The sequence below is a fragment of the Ambystoma mexicanum genome, chromosome 11 (genome assembly GCF_040938575.1).
Source record: "Ambystoma mexicanum isolate Mex_15411 chromosome 11, UKY_AmexF1_1, whole genome shotgun sequence".
NCBI lineage: Eukaryota > Metazoa > Chordata > Amphibia > Caudata > Ambystomatidae > Ambystoma > Ambystoma mexicanum.
The window spans coordinates 276328223-276347461 of record NC_090934.1 but is presented as its reverse complement, the minus strand read 5'-3'; positions in this window follow the sequence as shown (position 1 = coordinate 276347461).

Here is a 19239-nt window from a genome sequence, read left to right as displayed (position 1 = left end):
AGCGGTGGGTGGGGGGCAACAGAAGGGAGACACGGGGCATGACCGAGGGGTGGGGGGGCAACAGGAGAGAGACACCGGGCATGAGAGAGGGGTGGGGGTAACAGGAGAGAGACACGGGGCATGAGAGAGGGCTGGGGGGTAATAGGAGAGAGACACGGGGCATGAGCAGGGGTTTGGGGCAACAGGAGAGAGACACAGGGCATGAGCGGGGGTGGAGGCAACAGGAGAGAGAGAAGGGGCATGAGCAGGGGGTGGCGGTAACAGGAGAGAGACACAGGGCATGAGTGGGGGTGGGGGGCAACAGGAGAGAGAAACAGGGCATGAGTATGGGTTGGGGGCAACAGCAGAGAGACACGGGGCATGAGAGGGGATGGGGGCAACAGCAGGGCGACACGGGGCATGAGAAGGGGGGGAACATGAGGGAGACACGGGGCATGAGAGGGGGTGGGGGGTAACATGAGAGAGACACGGTGCATGAGCAGGGGGTGGGGGACAACAGCAGGGAGACACAGGGCATGAGCGGGGGGTGTGGGGCAACAGCAGGGAGACACAGGGCATGACCAGGGGGTGGGGGGCAAAAGCAGCACGACACGGGGCATGAGAGGAGGGTGGGGGGAACATGAGGGAGACACGGGGCATGAGATGGGGTTGGGGGGTAATAGGAGAGAGACACGGGGCATGAGAGGGGGTTTGGGGCAACAGGAGAGAGACACAGGGCATGAGCGGGGGTGGGGGCAACAGGAGAGAGAGAAGGGGCATGAGTAGGGGGTGGAGGCAACAGGAGAGAGACACAGGGCATGAGGTGGGGTGGGGGGCAACAGCAGGGAGACACGGGACATGACTGGTGGTGGGGGGCAACAGGTGAGAGACACGGGGCATGAGAGGGGGTTGAAGGGCAACAGGAGAGATACACGGGGCATGAGAGGGGGGTGGGGGGCAACAGCAGGGAGACACGGGGCATGAACATGGGGGTGGGGGGAACACGAGGGAGACACACGACATGAGAGGCGGGTGGGGGTAATAGGAGAGAGACACGGGGCATGAGCATGGGGCAACAGCAGGGAGACACGGAGCATGAGCGGGGGGTGGGGGCAAGAGCAGGGAGACACGGAGCATGGCTGGGGTGTGGGGGCAACAGCAGAGAGACAAGGGGCATGAGTGGGGATGGGGGGCAACAGGAGAGAGAAACGGGGCATGAGCAGGGGTTGGGGGGCAACAGCAGGGAGACACCGGGGCATGAGCGGGGGTGAGGGGTAACAGCAGGAAGACACGGGGCATGAGAAGGGGGGGCAACAGGAGAGAGACACAGGGCATGAGCGGGGTGTGGGGGATAACAAGAAAGAGACACGGGCATGAGAGGGGGTGGGGGTAACAGGAGAGAGACACAGGGCATGAGCAGGGGGTGGGGTGCAACAGCAGGGAGACACGGGGCATGACCAGTGGGTGGGGGGTAACAGGAGAGAGACACGGGGCATGAGCCGGGGGTGGGGGGCAACAGCAGGGAGACACTGGGCATGTCCGGGGGGTGGGGGCAACAGGAGAGAGACAAGGGGCATGAGAGGGGGGTAACAGGAGAGAGACCCGGAGCATTAGAGGGGGTGGTCGGCAACAGCAGCGAGACACAGGGCATGAACGGGGAGTGGGGGGAACACGAGGGAGACACAGGACATGAGAGGGGGTGGGGGGTAACAGGAGAGAGACACGGGGCATGAGCGGGGGGCAACAGCAGGGAGACACGGAGCATGAGTGGGAGGTGGGGGGCAACAGCAGGGAGACATGGGGCATGAGGGGGGGTGGGGGGTAACAGTAGAGAGACACGGGGCATGAGAGGGGGTGGGGGCAACAGCAGGGCGACACGGGGCATGAGAGGAGGGTGGGGGGAACATGAGGGAGACACGGGGCATGACCAGGGGTTGAGGGTCGATAGGAGAGAGACACGGGGCATGAGAGGGGGGTTGGGGGTAACAGGTGAGAGACACAGGGCATGAGAGGGGGGCGGGGGTAACAGGAGAGAGACACAGTGCATGACCAGGGGGTGGGGTGTAACAGGAGAGAGACATGGGGCATGAGCGGGGGGGCAACAGTAGGGAGACACGGGGCATGTCCGGGGGGTGGGGGGTAACAGGAGAGAGACACGGGGCATGAGCGGGGGGCAACAGCAGGGAGACACAGAGCATGAGCGGGAGGTGGGGGGCAACAGCATGGAGACACGGGGCATGAGAGGGGGGTGGGGGGTAACAGTAGAGAGACACGGGTCATGAGAGGGGGTGAGGGCAACAGCACAGAGACACGGGGCATGAGAGGAGGGTGGGGGGATCACGAGGGAGATACGGGGCATGAGACGGGGGTGGGGGGTAACAGGAGAGAGACACGGTGCATGAGCAGGGGGTGGGGGACAACAGCAGGGAGACACAGGGCATGAGCGGGGGTGGGGGGCAACAGCAGGGAGACACGGGGCATGACCAGGGGGTGGGGGGCAAAAGCAGGGCGGCCCAGGGGGCATGAGCAGGGTGTGGGTGGTACCAGGAGAGAGACACGGGGCATGAGCAGGGTGTGGGGGGCAACAGCAGGGAGACACGGGGCATGACCAGGGGGTGGGGTGCAACAGGAGAGAGACACGGGGCATGAGAGGAGGGTGGGGGTAACAGGAGAGAAACACAGGGCATTAGAGGGGGTGGGGGTAACAGGAGAGAGACACAGTGCATGAGCGGGGGTGGGGAGCTACAGGAGGGAGACACGGGGCATGTGCGGAGGGTGGGGGGCAACAGCAGGGAGACCTGGGGCATGAGAGGCGGGTGGGTGGTAACAGGAGGGAGACACGGGGCATGAGCGGGGGGTTGGGGCAACAGGAGAGAGACACGGGGCATGAGAGGGGGGTGGGGGCAACAGGAGAGAGACACGGGGCATGAGCGGGGGTAATAGGAGAGAGACACGGGGCATGAGCGGGGGTTGGTGGGCAACAGGAGAGAGACATTTGGCATGAGAGGGGGGTGGGGGCAACAGCAGGGAGACACGGGGCATGACCAGGGGGTGGGGGTCAACAGCAGGGAGACACGGGGCATGATCGGGGGGTGGGGGGGCAACAGGAGAGAGACACAGGGCATGAGAGGGGGGTGGGGGGAACAGGAGAGAGACACGGGGCATGAGAGGGGGTGGGGGGCAAGAGCAGGGAGACACGGGGCATGAACATGGGGGTGGGGGGAACACGAGGGAGACACACGACATGAGCGGGGGTGGGGGGCAACAGCAGGGAGACAAGGGGCATGAGCGGGGGGTGGGGGGTTACAGGGGAGAGACACGGGGCATGAGCGGTGGGTGGGGGGCAACAGAAGGGAGACACGGGGCATGACCGAGGGGTGGGGGGCAACAGGCGAGAGACATGGGGCATGAGAGAGGGGTGGGGGTAACAGGAGACACGTGCATGAGAGGGGGTGGGGGGTAACAGGAGAGAGACACGGGGCATGAGAGAGGGCTGGGGGGTAACAGGAGAGAGACACAGGGCATGAGAGGGGGGCGGGGGTAACAGGAGAGAGACACAGTGCATGAGCCGGGGTGGGGGCAACAGGAGAGAGAGAAGGGGCATGAGCGGGGGTGGCGGTAACAGGAGAGAGACACAGGGCATGAGTGGGGGTGGGGGCAACAGGAGAGAGACACGGGGCATGAGCAGGGGTTGGGGGGCAACAGCAGGGAGACACCGGGGCATGAGCGGGGGTGAGGGGCAACAGCAGGGAGACACGGGGCATGAGAAGGGGGGGCAACAGGAGAGAGACACAGGGCATGAGTGGGGTGTGGGGGATAACAAGAGAGAGACACGGGCATGAGAAGGGTTGGGGTAAAAGGAGAGAGACACAGGGCATGAGCAGGGGGTGGGGTGCAACAGCAGGGAGACACGGGGCATGAGCAGGGGGTGGGGGTAACAGGAGAGAGACACGGGGCATGAGCGGGGGGTGGGGGGCTAAAGCAGGGAGACACGGGGCATGTCTGGGGGGTGGGGGGCAACAGGAGAGAGACACGGGGCATGAGAGGGGGGTAACAGGAGAGAGACACGGTGCATTAGAGGGGGTGGGGGGCAACAGCAGGGAGACACGGGGCATGAACGGGGGGTGGGGGGAACACGAGGGAGACACAGGACATGAGAGGGGGGTGGGGGTAACAGGAGAGAGACATGGGGCATGAGTGGGGGTGGGGGGCAATAGCACAGAGATACTGGGCATTAGCAGGGGGTGGGGGGCAACAGGAGGGAGACACGGGGCATGAGCGGGAGTGGGGGGCAACAGCAGGGAGACACGTGGCATGAGCGGGTATGGGGGGAACACGAAGGAGACACAGGGCATGAGCGGGGGGTAACAGGAGAGAGACACGGGGCATGAGCGGGGGGTGGGGGGCAACAGCAGGGAGTCACGGGGCATGAGCAGGGGGTGGGGGGCAACAGCAGGGAGACACGGGCATGAGAGGGGGTGGGGGAACATGAGGAAGACACGGGGCAGGGGGTGGGGGCAACAGCAGGGAGACACAGGGCATGACCGGGGGGTGGGGGGAAACAGCAGAGAGTCACGGGGCATGAGAGGGGGGTGCGAGGTAACAGGATAGAGACACGGGGCATGATCGGGTGGTGGGGGTAACAGGAGAGAGACACGGGGCATGAGTGGGGGGTGGGGGGCAACAGCAGGGAGACACGGGGCATGAGCAGGGGGTGGGGGAACAAGAGGGAGACACGGGGCATGAGCGGGGGGTGGGGGAACACAAGGGAGACACGGGGCATGAGAGGGGGTGGGGGGTAACAGGAGAGCGACACGGGGCATTAGAGGGAGGTGGGGGTAACAGGAGAGAGACACAGGGCATGAGCTGGGGGTGGGAGGGCAACAGCAGGGAGACACGGGGCATGAGCGGGGGGTGGGGGGAACAAGAGGGAGACACGGGGCATGAGCTGGGGGTAACATGAGGGAGACACGGGGCATGAGCAGGGGGTAACAGGAGAGAGACACAGGGCATGAGCAGGGGGTGGGTGGCAACAGCAGGGAGTCACGGGGCATGAGCGGTGGGTTGGGGGCAACAGCAGGGAGACACGGGGCATGAGAGCGGGGTGGGGGAACATGAAGGAGACACGGAGTAGGGGGTGGGGGGCAACTGCAGGGAGACACGGGGCATGAGTGGGGGGTGGGGGGAAACAGCAGGGAGACACGGGGCATGAGTGGGGGGTGGGAGGAACACGAGGGAGTCACGGGGCATGACTGGGGGGTTGGGGGCAACAGAAGGGAGACATCAGGCATGACCGGGGAGTGGGGGGCAACAGGAGAGAGACACAGGGCATGAGAGGGGCGTGGAGGGTAACATGAGAGAGACACAGGGCATGAGAGGGGGGTGGGGGTAACAGGAGAGAGACACGGGCATGAGCGGGGGGTGGGGGCAACAGCAGGGAGACACTGGGCATGACCAGGGGTTGGGGGGCAAAAGGAGAGAGACACGGGGCATGAGAGGAGGGTGGGAGGTAACAGGATAGAGACACGGGGCATGATCGGGGGTGGGGGGTAACAGGAGAGAGACACGGGCATGAGTGGGGGGTGGGGGGCAACAGCAGGGAGACACGGGACATGAGAGGGGGTGGGGGTAACAGGAGAAAGACACGGGGCATGAGAGGGAGGTGGGGGTAACAGGAGAGAGACACAGGGCATGAGCGGGGGGTGGGGGGGCAACAGCAGGGAGACAGGTGGAGTGGGGGGAACAAGAGGGAGACACAGGGTTTGAGCGGGGGTGGAGGGAACACGAGGGAGACATGGGGCATTAGAGGGGGGTGGGGGGTAACAGGAGAGAGACACGGGGCAAGAGCAGGGGGTGGGGGGCAAAAGCAGAGAGACACGGGGCATGACCGGGGGGTGGAGGGCAACAGCAGGGAGCCTCGGGGCATGACTGGGGGGTGGGGGGCAACAGGAGGGAGGCACGGGGCATGAGTTGGGGGTGGGGGGCAACAGCAGGGAGACACGGGGCATGAGCGGGTGGTGGGGGGAACACGAGGGAGACACGGGGCATGAGCGGGGAGTGGGGGTAACAGGAGAGAGACACGGGGCATGAGCGGGGGGTGGGGGCAACAGGAGGGAGACACAGGGCATGAGTGGGGGGTGGGGGGCAACAGCAGGGAGACACGGGGCATGAGCAGGGGGTGAGGGGAACACGAGGGAGACACGGGGCATGAGCGGGGGGTGAGGAGTAACAGGAGAGAGACATGGGGCATGAGCAGGGGTCGGGGGTCAACAGCAGGGAGACACGGGGCATGACCGGGGGGTGGAGGGCAACAGCAGGGAGACACATGGCATGACCGGGGGGGTGGGGGCAACAGGAGAGAGACACGGGGCATGAGCGGGGGGTGGAGGGCAACAGCAGGGAGACACGGGGCATGAGCGGGGGGTACGGGGAACACGAGGGAGACACGGGGCATGAGCAGGGAGTGGGGGGCAACCAGAGGGAGACACAGGGCATGAGCAGGGGGTGGGGGGTAACAGGAGAGAGACACGGGGCATGAGCGGGCGGTGGGGGGCAACAGGAAGCAGAAACGGGGCATGAGCAGGGGGTGGGGGAACAGGAGGGAGACACGGGGCATGAACGGGGGTGGGGGGGACAGGGGAAACACGGGGCATGAGCGGGGGTTGGGGGGAACAGGGGAGACACGGGGCATGAGCAGGGGGTGGGGAAACAAGAGAGAGACACGGGCATGAACGGTGGGTGGGGGGTACAGGAGGGAGACACGGGTAATGAGCAGGGTTGGGGGAACGGGATATCCGCTCCTCGGTACGCCACCGTGTACCGATTGCGTTTCTCCTGCAAGTCTGCAGCAGCCTGGGATGTTCAGGAAGTGTAATCCACATGAACCTCACACAGACCCATTGGAGGTCCTGCTGTTCTTATTGCATCAGAATTTTCGCTTGTTAAGTTGTGATAATCACTTGTCTGAAGTCACTGCAGAGCTTGCCACAGATGCCAATATACGAACAATAAACTAAGATGGCGGGCGTCTCTGAAAATAAGACGCACTGCACGCTTTACTTCAGCCAATGGGAGAGCATGTCAGATGTCCTGTCAGATGTCCGTGGACATCACGCACGTCGCTTGCCCAATCCCCGTCCTGTCCGTTCTCCCTTTTTTTCCTTTACTGACATATCTAAGCCACATAGTTTTCTTCAGTAACAGTCAGGAAGTAAAAATTGAAAATGTACTATATTTGTAGACATAGGGTCAAGTCATATCATATGAAACATATATATAGCAGAAGACACAGGCTTGAAAGAGAGCAATCCTTTCTGTGCATGAAGATAATCATTAAAGTTATCAGCACTTTCTCATAGTTTTATTTTTATTACTATACCTTCCCTGTATATGCTCATATTTGTATACATTGTACTCACACTCCTTTCCTTAGGGTTCACTGACATCATTTGATACACATACATACAGTAAGTAGCAGCTTTGAAACAGAGCAATCATTTCTCTGCATAAAGATAATCAGTTAAGTTATGAACTCTTTCTGCTACTACTTCTGCTTTTTTGCTTACTTCTCTGTCCCTGTATATACTCATATTTGTATGTGTTGTTGTCTCTTTGTGTTTTGTCTGTAATAATGTAATTATGTATAAAGTGGGTTGTATTAGCTATTTATTACATGTTTCACAGTACGCAAAACTCTAATAAGAAAGCAGTTATCATTTCATTATTGTACATGGCAAGATTATGAATATTGCACCTTCATCATGTATACTGCACACATTGCCTAAGTGTCTGCATGAGTTGCTTAGTATACTGGATAGAACTTCATAATAGAATGCTATTTACATCAATGCATTGCTTAATGCACTAATTAGCTCATGATATTTATTCAAATGATCCTTGATACTTTTTGGTCAACATTATAAGAATCCCTCCTTCAGAGTTTTCATGAAAAGTAAATGCACATGTGATGTCATCAGTGATGTCATCAATGACATTTGAGATGTCATCTTTGATGTCCTGGGTGTTAGGTTTAGCAGTGCACGGTGGCGCGAGTTATGGTTGCTTAGCTTACCATAACTGGCGAATTTCAGGGGTTTTTCGGTTTTACTTTGAACCATAACGTCCCTTTAACAACAATTTTTTACTTAATTTGATAGGTTTTTAGTAGCGCAACTTAACCATAATGTCCCTTTTTCATTGAATATATATATATATATATATATATATATATATATATATATATTATATCAATGATCATGTGAGCTTATGAACACTATTTGTATTACACCTTTTCGTAGTTCATGCGTACCATATTTACAGAATCAACAAAGGTTTTGTTAGCATCACATCATCCACTGGGCTCCAATTTTACATCTGGGTGCGGGGACACATGGGAAAGGCTAACATAAAAAACGTGAGGTAGAACCAGGTTGGCGTATACATCAGCATCGGTGAAAGTCTGCAACATTCTACTTATAATCAGACTTGTGTACATGCTTAAAGGTTAAACAATTACTTAAAATGACATTTCATTAATAAAGGCGGTGCTTATTACTTTAAAAGACTCGTACATATTGCAACACCTAATTGTCTACTTGTGAACTTGCACGTTTATGGGAAATCATATCGTGCATAGGGATCTTACACATTGCTTTTTAAATATTGTGCAGCAACAATAACCCTTGATTAGTAATGGCAAGTTCGAATATACATAGATTTGATAACTTTACATGTGGATATTCTGGGGTGGGCAAAGGTCGTCCCATTTTAATATGAACAATCAGCCTTATGGACTTGAGGCTATTTCATCGTCCTTACAAATGGCTTAGCAGCACGGTTAAAGCTGGGTGGCACACGGGCTTAAAATTCATTTCTGGCACTTCAAACGGGGAACAGGGTTGGGGGTTATTCACAACATATATTATAGATACAGGGGTCTGCGAGAAGACAGGACATGTTTTATAGAGGCAGTTTTGTTTTTCAAAGACCCCAGCTTAAAGTTCAGTCATCATCAGGTCAATGATGTACTGCGGAAGGTAAAAGATACAGTGTTTGTACTGTTGCTGTTGCTTGTTTGTGCCTAGTCTCTTGTGGAAACAGGCCTTCAGCTGTGTCGCCATGGGGAGGAGGATAAGGGGCGTGCTGGCTCGCTGTGTGCGGTCGGGTGGGGGAGAGCCACAGCCCTGCAGACCGCTTGTGCCACTGAGGCCTAGATTGTTATACTCAAAATGGAGTCTAAGTGTATCACAAAACGGAGTCTGTATCATGCTACAGGGTGAGCCGTGCGGTCCTATGCGTCACCCTGCAGCCATCCCGCATCCCGGGCCCAGTCGCATAGATGGCTGCCGGTGAGTCATAAGCCCCATGTTGGTGAGAAATGTAGGGGGAGGGGCGTCCTAGAGACCTTTCCTCCCATACATTCCCCCCTTTTGTTACTTAAAGTAACGAATAGTGTAACTCACTCAACCTCCTTCATTCCTTTTCATCAGCTACTGCTTCATCCCAGGTTTGTGTTCCCTTTATTGGCATCCAGGCCCTACATACTCCCCGGACACTCTGTCCAGCTCTAGCATATTCATCAGGGGTGCAGGTCATATATATACACCCCCATCTCCCTCCAGGTCCACCCATACCTCCTTATACCATTCCAGTGTTTGGGGCTCCTTTATTGTGGTGTGGTATAATCTGTCCACAATGTCCCCATCATAGTATAATGCTACCATTCTATATTTGTGCCGGGGTCCTCACCTGTTTGTACTTGTGCTTTTTGTGTCATCTGTGCCATTCCTCTAGCATTGCCCATTGTCACCATCATCATTGCACCATTAGGAATTGCATTTGCGCTGCACCGAAGGCCCAGCTGGCATACACAAAAAATCAGGAGCAAAAAGACGATGACAGGTACCAATAACTTAACAGTCATTCCGAGGCAGGAAGGTACCCATGAAAAAAATGTGTCGAACCATGAGCTCGGCTCCACTCCTTCTTTATAATAATAATAATAATAATAATTAGGCTTTTATATAGCGCTACAAACCCTCAGGTATCTGAGCGCTGCTTATTATTACCCACGGTGTGTGGTGCTCATTTATCGACCTCGGAAGGATGAAAGGCTGAGTTTGGCCCCGCCGGGATTCGAACCTGCGTTAACAGGCTCTGCACGGGTGTCAAAGCGGGCGCTCTACTCGCTGTGCCACTTTATCTGCTCGGCCAGGTTGTGTACGGCTGTGATAACGTGGGACAGTGTTCCATTGTCCACGTCTGCAGAAGGTATGAACGTGCAGCACATGCTCCCTATTTTTGTCAAACACCTCCATCCATGGCTGTCAACAGGTCGAGGACATACCTGTTCTGCATTGTCATTAGCCGCAGGGCCCTCAGCTCCACCTTTGATCACATTGAACCCCTCTTCAATGTCGCTGGCCAGTTGGATCAGCTCCCAGTGTGTATTCTGAAGCCATTTTGAATTGGCTCGCGCTTGGATACTCGGAATAAGGGAGACGAAGAATGTTTCAGCAGAATTGAATAGTCAAAACCTATCTGTAATTTGCGCTAATGTTCTGTGGATGCTTTGGATATGTAATTGGACGCCTTCCTTTTTCTTGATACTGGGCTGTGCATGTTGTGCACGGATAGGGCATACACAGGCGTCTCATCCGTTGGTTGTGTGTCCTCTGGACGTCGGACGGCTTGCAGCCCTTTCCCCCCTTCAGTATAACTCTCTGGAACCACCATCAGGGTGAAGAGCAGCGTTGCCAGAGAACACGTGCACCTCCAGGACTGTGGAAGGTGCAAGTATCCCTGTTTACCGCAAGCCCAGTAAGTGTCCATCAAGGCAGCTGTCCCTTTCTTCATGTCTGGGATGATAAGCGTTTTGTTACAGTTCTTGTTTGTGCCCATGTTAGTTTTCCCTTCACCCAGGAAACACAGTTCATATGTAATTTCTTTTTGCAGTTTGAAGGGTTTTTCCAGGGCTGTGAACCAAGTAAGCTTTGCGATGTGTTCGGCCCATACTGGAGCACACATTTTTCTCGACCCATTGCAATTTTTCTGCTGCCAACCCTCGTAGTGCTTCTGCTTTGCATGTGACTTGTTCCTCTTTCCATTTGTTGTCCGAATACAGTGTCCCTTTAATCACTACAAACGGTTCCTTCAGGCACACCACTCCTTTGGGTCTCGAGTAGCACTTTTTTTGTTCTGAAGCATTTCAAAAGAAACTGTGTGCCTGGAAGGTGTTCTTTATCCTACGTAAGGTGAGATGAAGGAGACACTGGGTATCTGCCAGAGGTAGTTCTTGTGGCAGGAGCACCTTGGGGGTACCTGAGGCATGGGGTATTAGAGAGCACACATAACAGCTCTCGTTTGCGGTTTGTTTGGCAGTGGAACTCATATCTGCATACCACTTGTTGGACTGGTGCGGGTGTCTGGGATCTTCTATTGTGTCTAACCCCAACCCAGAGTATTCATCGTACTTCCTCCTCCCAACCTCCCTCCTTCTCCTATTGCTTCTGGGGTTTACTTTCTCTTGTTCTACATCATGATGCATTAAAGGCGTTCCCCCTGCTACCCCCTTTTCCCATTCGTTATACAAGGCAATAAACCTCTCGACTGTTTCAGAATTTTCTTCCTTTACACATGTGGGGGATCCATAACCTATAGATGTTTCAAATGTTGGTGTTACAGCGGTGGTGGTGTCATCATATAAACAAGGTAACGCAGAAGGATTCGGATCGTTTAGTTCATAAACATTGTATTCAGATGTATTATATGGGGCAATAGGACGTGGGGCTACCTGTTCATTGCTTGTATCATTTGGGTGCCGTGTGCCATCATGATGGGTACCATGCCCCTATATGAGCTGAAATCCATTCCATATGAGGTAGGTCCCTTGTTTTGTCATACTTGTTCTGTTTACTCCCCCCTCATTTATATCGATAGATATAAATGCTACCGCTCAGTATATCACTAGGCCAAACATCATTGTAAAAAATATTACAGCACACACAAACAACCCACACTCATAAGAATATCTGCGCAAGTCAAAATGAGTGTTTCCATTTCTATCTATTCTAATGTTCGTGGAGGGGGCCCCCTCTGTTGCCATGGTTTCTCCTACATAGTGAGACATAAAAGTGTATTAAGCATCCCATAACATCCATTTTTAATTATTATTATTTTTTCTTTTTCATTCTTCTCATAATTATTTAATTATTAGCATGTTAATTTTTCAAAATGAGAGAGGGAAGGAGAAGAAAAAGAGGAAAAGAGAGAGAGAGAAAAATAAAAGAACTAACATCTATTCAGTTCATTGTCATTATTATGTACATCACAATATATATATATTATTTTAATTCCTCTTTCAGTTGTCACATGGGTACTTTTAAATGTTCCTTTTTTCATTATCAAGTCTGTGTTTCTCCTTCATTTATTCTCCCTTCTGTCTCCTGTGTTACGTTGTCATAAGCTTTTCGCACGTCTGTCAAATGTATCCAATATCTCAGGCCTTTCACTTTGACAGCAATTGGTGTGCACTACACCACTTCATGCGGGCCATAAAATCTCGGAGCTTTCCACCGATGAACGAAACTCCTTACGTACACCATCTCCCCTTACATTAGCTGCCCTGTTGGACTATCTACTGCAGGTGTTATAGTGTCACTGGCTTCTTTGCATGTAAAAGGGGGTGCTAGCTGCCTTGCTATCATATGAGCCGCTCTTGTGAGCTTTGTCCAGTATTCATTGAATTCTTCCCCTAGTACTGTAGCACTTCTGTGAGCATCTGAATGCCTACGGAGTGGAGAATGAGCAGAATGCATGCGCCTCCCTGTTACAATTTCAAGTGGGGACAAATGGTGGTCCTTGCAGGGTTGATTTCTCAGTTCAAACAAGACCAGGGGTAAACAGTACACCCAATTTTTCTTTAGTGTAAAGCACAACTTTCACAACCTTCCTTTCTGGAGGCCGTTTATCTTCTCAACCACGTCGTTTGATTGTGGGTGATAAATAGTGCACAGTGTATATGTTATCCGTCACAGTGCTGTTACTTCTTTGAAGAGATCATTAACAAAATGTGTGCCATTGTTGGAGCGAATTACATCGCAAATTCCTCAGTGCGGAAACACTTCCCGTACTAAGAACCTTGCAGTGCACTTGGCATCTGGGTAGGCGCACAGTCCTGCTCCCACCCATCTTGAAAAAGGACAGACCACCACTATCATGTAGCGTGACCCATTGCACCTTTCTCCCATATCTGCATAATCAATATGTAGCTCTCTGAAGGGGCCTGTTGGTTTGGGCAGTGTCCCTTGCAATGTTCTCAATGTCATTCCTGAATTATATATTTGACATGTTGTACACGCCATTGTTAATTTTGATAGTTGTTCCTGCAGTCCTGGTATGAACCAATTTTCCTGTATCTCTGCAGCGATGTGTTGTTTGGCATTGTGTGCTGGGAAATTAAGCTGTTGGAATGCTATATCTAGTAGTTTGCAGGGCATGACTACTTTACCTGTGTTGTTCTGGCGCAAAAGGAGATCCATGAACGACTGGCTGCACCCCTTTTTCTCCCATAACTCCTTTTCCTCACCTGACACCCCTTCTTGCAGCTCTAATATTTGTGATATGGGCATTGAATTGTACACATCAGGGCAATCCTCTTCCACATGTTTCTGCACTAAGTACTCACCTGTTTTCCCTTTTGTTAAATATGACGCTTTTTTCGGGCAGCGTCCGCTGCCGCATTTCCCAGAGAGATGACGTCATTGTTGTTTGTATGCGCCTGGCATTTCACTATTGCCACAACTGTAGGTTCTTTTAGTGCCTCTATCCACTCTTTAAGTAGCTCAGCATATTGCACTGGGGATCCATCTGCTCTATGGAATCCTCTTCTCCCCCATCTGGCCAATCCCCCATGTACTGTTGTGGTCACGTATGCTGAGTTGGTATATATTGTTACTGCGCAACCCTTAGCTGCATGTAATGCTTTGATGAGTGCTACTAACTCTGCTGCTTGTACTGAGTAAGGGGCTGGTAGTCTCTGTTGGATGAGTACTTCATATTCACCTTCCTCCAGTCTTACAAAAGCCCCCCCCATATGTTTTTTTCCTGTTTCTGAATTTATTGATGCTGACCCGTCTATGAAATATACTTCCCCTTCCGTCAAGGTATTTTCACTCACTGTGGGTGTGTCCCCATCCTCTCCTCTGTATGTGGCACAATTGTGTGTTTGCATGTCCTCCACTGTGCATGCTTCTGTGATGAATGTTGCAGGGTTAACTGTTTTGCACCTCACTGTGTATGTTGTGGCGCTGGATAGAATAACTTCATAAGCTGTGGCTCTTTGTATTGTCAATGTGCTGTTTGATCTTTCTAATATTGTGAATAGTGAATGTTCCACAAACAGTGTCACAGAACACCCCATCACAATTGTTGCACTCTTCTCTATTGCGAACACTGCAGCTGCGAGAGACTGCTCACAAGCGAAGTGTCCTTGCATCACTGCATCTAGTGTTCCACTAAAGTAGGCCAAGGGTTTATGTCCCAAAGAAGTTTTTTGTGTCAATACTGCTGTCATGAGTGTCCCATTGCAATGTGAAAATAAGTAGAACTCACGTTGTAGTCTGGGTTCACGAGTACTGGTGCCGTTGAGATCAAACCTTTAAGTGTCCCAAAGGCCTCATGCATTTCTGCTGTCCATTGTATTTCTGTGCCTTCTCTTTGCGCTTTTTTGAGTCCCTGGAGTATTTTATACCCTGCATACTCTGATATCCAGGCACGGCATAGTTGTACAATGCTGAGAAATTTCTGCATCTCTTTCATTGTTTTTGGTTCACTCACTGCCTTGATTGCAGCTGCTCTGTCTGGTAGATTCTTTTACCATCTTTCGATATCAATTTTCCCAAATACAATACTTCTTTCTGACAATATTGTAGAGTCTCCTTGTCTACTTTGTAACCTTTGTGGGCCATCAATAGATCATCTACATTTTGAATAATCGTGATTTCTGTGATAATGGGCCTCATTATGAGTCAGCCGGTCCGGAAGTAACGGTGGTGGTAAACCCGCCGCCACCGTTGTTTCCGGACAGGTTGATCTCGAGATCTGCAGGCGGAGGTGTCACTCCTGCGAGGTCTGACCTGGCGGGTTTAACACCACCCGCTTGCAGGCAGACGTGGAAACACCGGCACCATTACGGCATGGTGCCGGTGTTTCCACTTCCCCATTTCCATGGAGTCCTATTGGACTCCTTGGCAATGGGGATTAACAGAATTCTGCCTCCGGAATTACTGGGTCACTGGGGTTGTAATGCCCCGGTGATTCCAGGAATCACGGAGGTGGAATGGTAATACGAGTCCGGCGGTAACCTGCCGTTGTTTCCAGCTCGGTTACCGCCGGACTCGTAATGAGGCCCAATGTTTACTTGATCTTCATGTAAAATTCTGTTGAATATGCTTGGGCCTTCACAGTATCCCTGGGGAAGTCTGTAATGTTCATATCTCTTCCCTCCCAATGTGAAGGCTGTCAAGTATCGAGATTCTGGATCTAGTGATACTGAGAAGAATGCGTTCTTCAAGTCCACCACTGTGAAACAAGTTGCATCTTTCGGTATACTACACAGAATTGATGCAGGATTAGGAACTAATGGGAATTCCTTCTGTATGACTTCATTAAGGGGGCGTAGGTCCTGGATCATCCTCCATGCCCGCCCTTTGCTTTCTTGATGGGGTAAATACAAGTATTGCATGGCGAGTTTGAGGGCACTAATATTCCCGGCACTAATAGTGCACAAATCATCTTTTGTTATCCCTTCTTCTTGCTTCTCGGGACAGAGGGTAGTGTTTTACTCTGGGCAGTAATGCTCCATGTTTGAGTTTTATTTTCACTGGTGTCACCTCATGCAGCAGCCCTACATCATGTGGGCCAGTGGTCCATAGGTCATTTGGCACTGGTTGCATGTCGTTATCAAAAAAGGAAGATGGAGCTCCTACCACAACCATTAGCTGCACTGGCACCTGCCTTGTTTGCATCATGATATCGCAGGGGATCGCTATTTCCATTATTATTTCCTCATCGCTTTCTGAATCTGTGAAGAGGTCCTCATCTGACAAATCTTGCAGTGCGATGTTAGCATTAATGCACAATACTGTGCGCCACTGACACCCATGTATGTCCATTCCCATAACTGCTATTCTTTGCTGTGACACCTGCACTGCATGCAAATATAGAGACATCACTGTTCCTGGCATTATTCCTGGGCGATCTACAGGGCGAAAAACAAATTCTGTGGGTACCATCCACTCTTGACATTTTAACTCTGGGACCACTCATGCTAGTACTTTTAACTCCTGAATGAACATGTCTGGATCTACTGGTATGCCGCATACTTCCGGTGCTGTGGCTCGTGTGTGTACTACCAACATCACTCGCAATGGGCAGATCCCGGGGTCGAGCAAACTATCCCTCTCTTTGTGAATGAAATGGTCATATTGAGCTTGCTGAGCAGGTCCCTCCCCAGCAAGTTAATGGGATATTCTTCATAGTACAGTAAGGGTGCTCGTACTGTTTTCCCCCCTATTTTTACATCCAAATCTTCTGTGTAAGGAACTTCGACCACCGCCCCAGAGAACCCCTGTGTTTCCAATTTATGATTAGATAGCGGAAACCTGCCTTCTCGTAGGCATGATTTTTTCAGCTCCTGAATCTACCATCAAAATGAATTGTTTGTTCCCTATGTCCGCCCCCACCAATGGTTCCTCTGCTGCATCGAGGGTCGTTGATAGTACTGGACACGCAAGCGCTCTCTGTGGGCTGTCCTTTGCTGGATGCCTTGTTGTTCCCCCATTGTCAAAAACATTTCCTGATACCACAGCCACTCCACTGAAGGGTGCAGGTGCACCAATTACTGTTGTGGCGAAAGGCTTACTCTGTGTGTGTACATCATGTGCTCACGGCATTGTGGGTGTTGCTGGGCATTGCACGGCTGTACCATATGCTCGTCTTTGCATCTCTGATCTTGCTGGCCTCCTCCACCTCCACCGCCCATTGGCAGCCCATATGGGCTTCCTGGGTGAGGATGGCCATACTGCTGTCCATTTTGGTAAGTGTTCATAGGTCTGCTTCTACACTCCCTGGAGAAATGTCCCCACCTCCCACAATTCCAACAATTCCCTTGTCCTCCCCATGGGCCTGGACCTCCGTACCCTGGACCACCACCTCTTTGTCCTCTGTACCCACCTCTTCCTCCACGGGCGTTCCACGCTTGCCACTGCAGCCCTCCATACTGCTCCTGTCCATTCCACTGCTCCTGTCCATTTCCCACCCAATTAGCTGCCATTCTACCTTGCATTGCTACTGACCCCTACTCCTCCTCTGGTTCTCTATCTGTGGGGAGTGCAGCTACAGCTGCCGTGACCTTCACCAGTTTCGGCTGATTAATTTTGCCTCATCTGACAACCTTCTCTGTGCTATCTCCTACTCCCTTTCTTTGATCCTTTTGCAGTGGTGTGCTATGATGCTTTGTATCTCGGGCCAGCCTTTGGCTTCAATCCCTACTATTTTATCGAGTGCTTTCTGAACTTCTTTCGGGAGCCCTATCTTTATTATAAAGTTAAATAAGGATGTTGTCTGATCCCAGGCCGTACCTGTTTCCGCTCTCCACATCTCCTGCACCCGTAAAATGAAAACCATTGCATCTTCCCCCTCATTCATTGTGCACTGCATCACTGACTGTAAATTAAGGGTGTCTGGGAAGGTGTCTCTTAATGCATCCAAATTCTTGCTCTCACTGTGTTGGAAGAAGCACCGTCATGGCTATCGCAGTCTTATGTTATTTCGGGGAATCCGGCTTTCGCCCAAACTCAATCAGCTTGATCATCCACTGCGGATACTAGCAGGCTTTTAACATCACCCACCACCAAAGGAACCCCTGCAGTGTGCTTCTCAATTGTGTATATCCATTTACTTGTGCCTCCTGACAGCGGGGGTAATAATTTCAACAAGTTGGCCTTAGCCATCTGTGCCCAGGGTATATAATTTGGCCTCCCTCCTCCTCTGTGTATCAAGGGCAGCTGTGACCTCCCTTTTGCTTCCTTCCAAGTACTCACCTTTGACCCTTTCTTTCCCAGTACTGCCATTCTCCCCACTCTGCTTCTTAGTCTTCCATTCCATTCTTCCTCCAGTGTCCTTCCCAGAGGTGTTTCTTCTAACCCCCCTGCTGGCGCCTCTCCTGCTGCGAACCCTATTCTTCTTCCTGCCAGCTCATCTTCCTCTATGTCACACCATAACTCCTCCGCCCCACTTGAGGTCAGGCCTCCCTCCACTGTGTTTCCCTCGAGCGTGTGTTGCTCTAACTCTATTATTCGGGTTGGCTCATCCTGTATTCAGAATAGTATCTCCCCCTTTTTCCACCCTTCTTCTATAGAACTGTTGGGTGTCTGCACCCTCTGTGTTGCTCGATCCTAGAACTGCCTGATCCGTTTTGTTCACATATATTTCTTATTCTAGACAGATTGTTTCAGGCCATTGATAGTCTGGAATCTATATCTTCTGTGAATGTTTCAAAATCTATTGCCGGGGTACTCACCTGTCCACTTGTTCTTGGGCATTCATATGGTGGGGGTGCAGTGGGTGGTGGTGCAGTTGGGGGGGTGGGATTTTGACACATACACTGGGTCACTGTATCCCTCAGCGGGCACTGGTTTATTCAAAACGGGATATATTTGTGTTTCTTCTACTGACCCTTCCTTCCCTTCGCCCTCTTTTTCACTAACTTCTGTTGCCAGGGGAATTGCAATCTGTTCCTTTGTTTGTTCCTTTCTTTTAATTGGAGGCACTTCTTCAAACAACCTCCATAAGTCTAATATCTCTCTTCTATTCTGCAATTGTTTTCCTTTATATTTCACAAATAAGCATGTGGCCACCATGTCTAGCACACGTTTATCAAAGGATCCTCCTTGGGGCCATAACTGTGGAAGCCCTTCCCCTTTTAGTTCCGTGACCCATTGGTCATGGTATTTCGTTATACGTTGCGCATAGCCTGGCAAATTTTGGCAAAAATGGGCCAGAGGTGTTTCCGCCCCCATGTTACTCTTCTGTTCCCCACCCTCCTGGGATACCCTGTTTTAATGGGTGGGTGTTATGTACACACTGCTGGTGATGGTAATATTCTAACACTAATGTACCACATTTATGTACCCTGCGTACCAAAATCTTGGACGGTCACACCTACAATGACCAGTTCTCATTGAGACATTACACAATCAT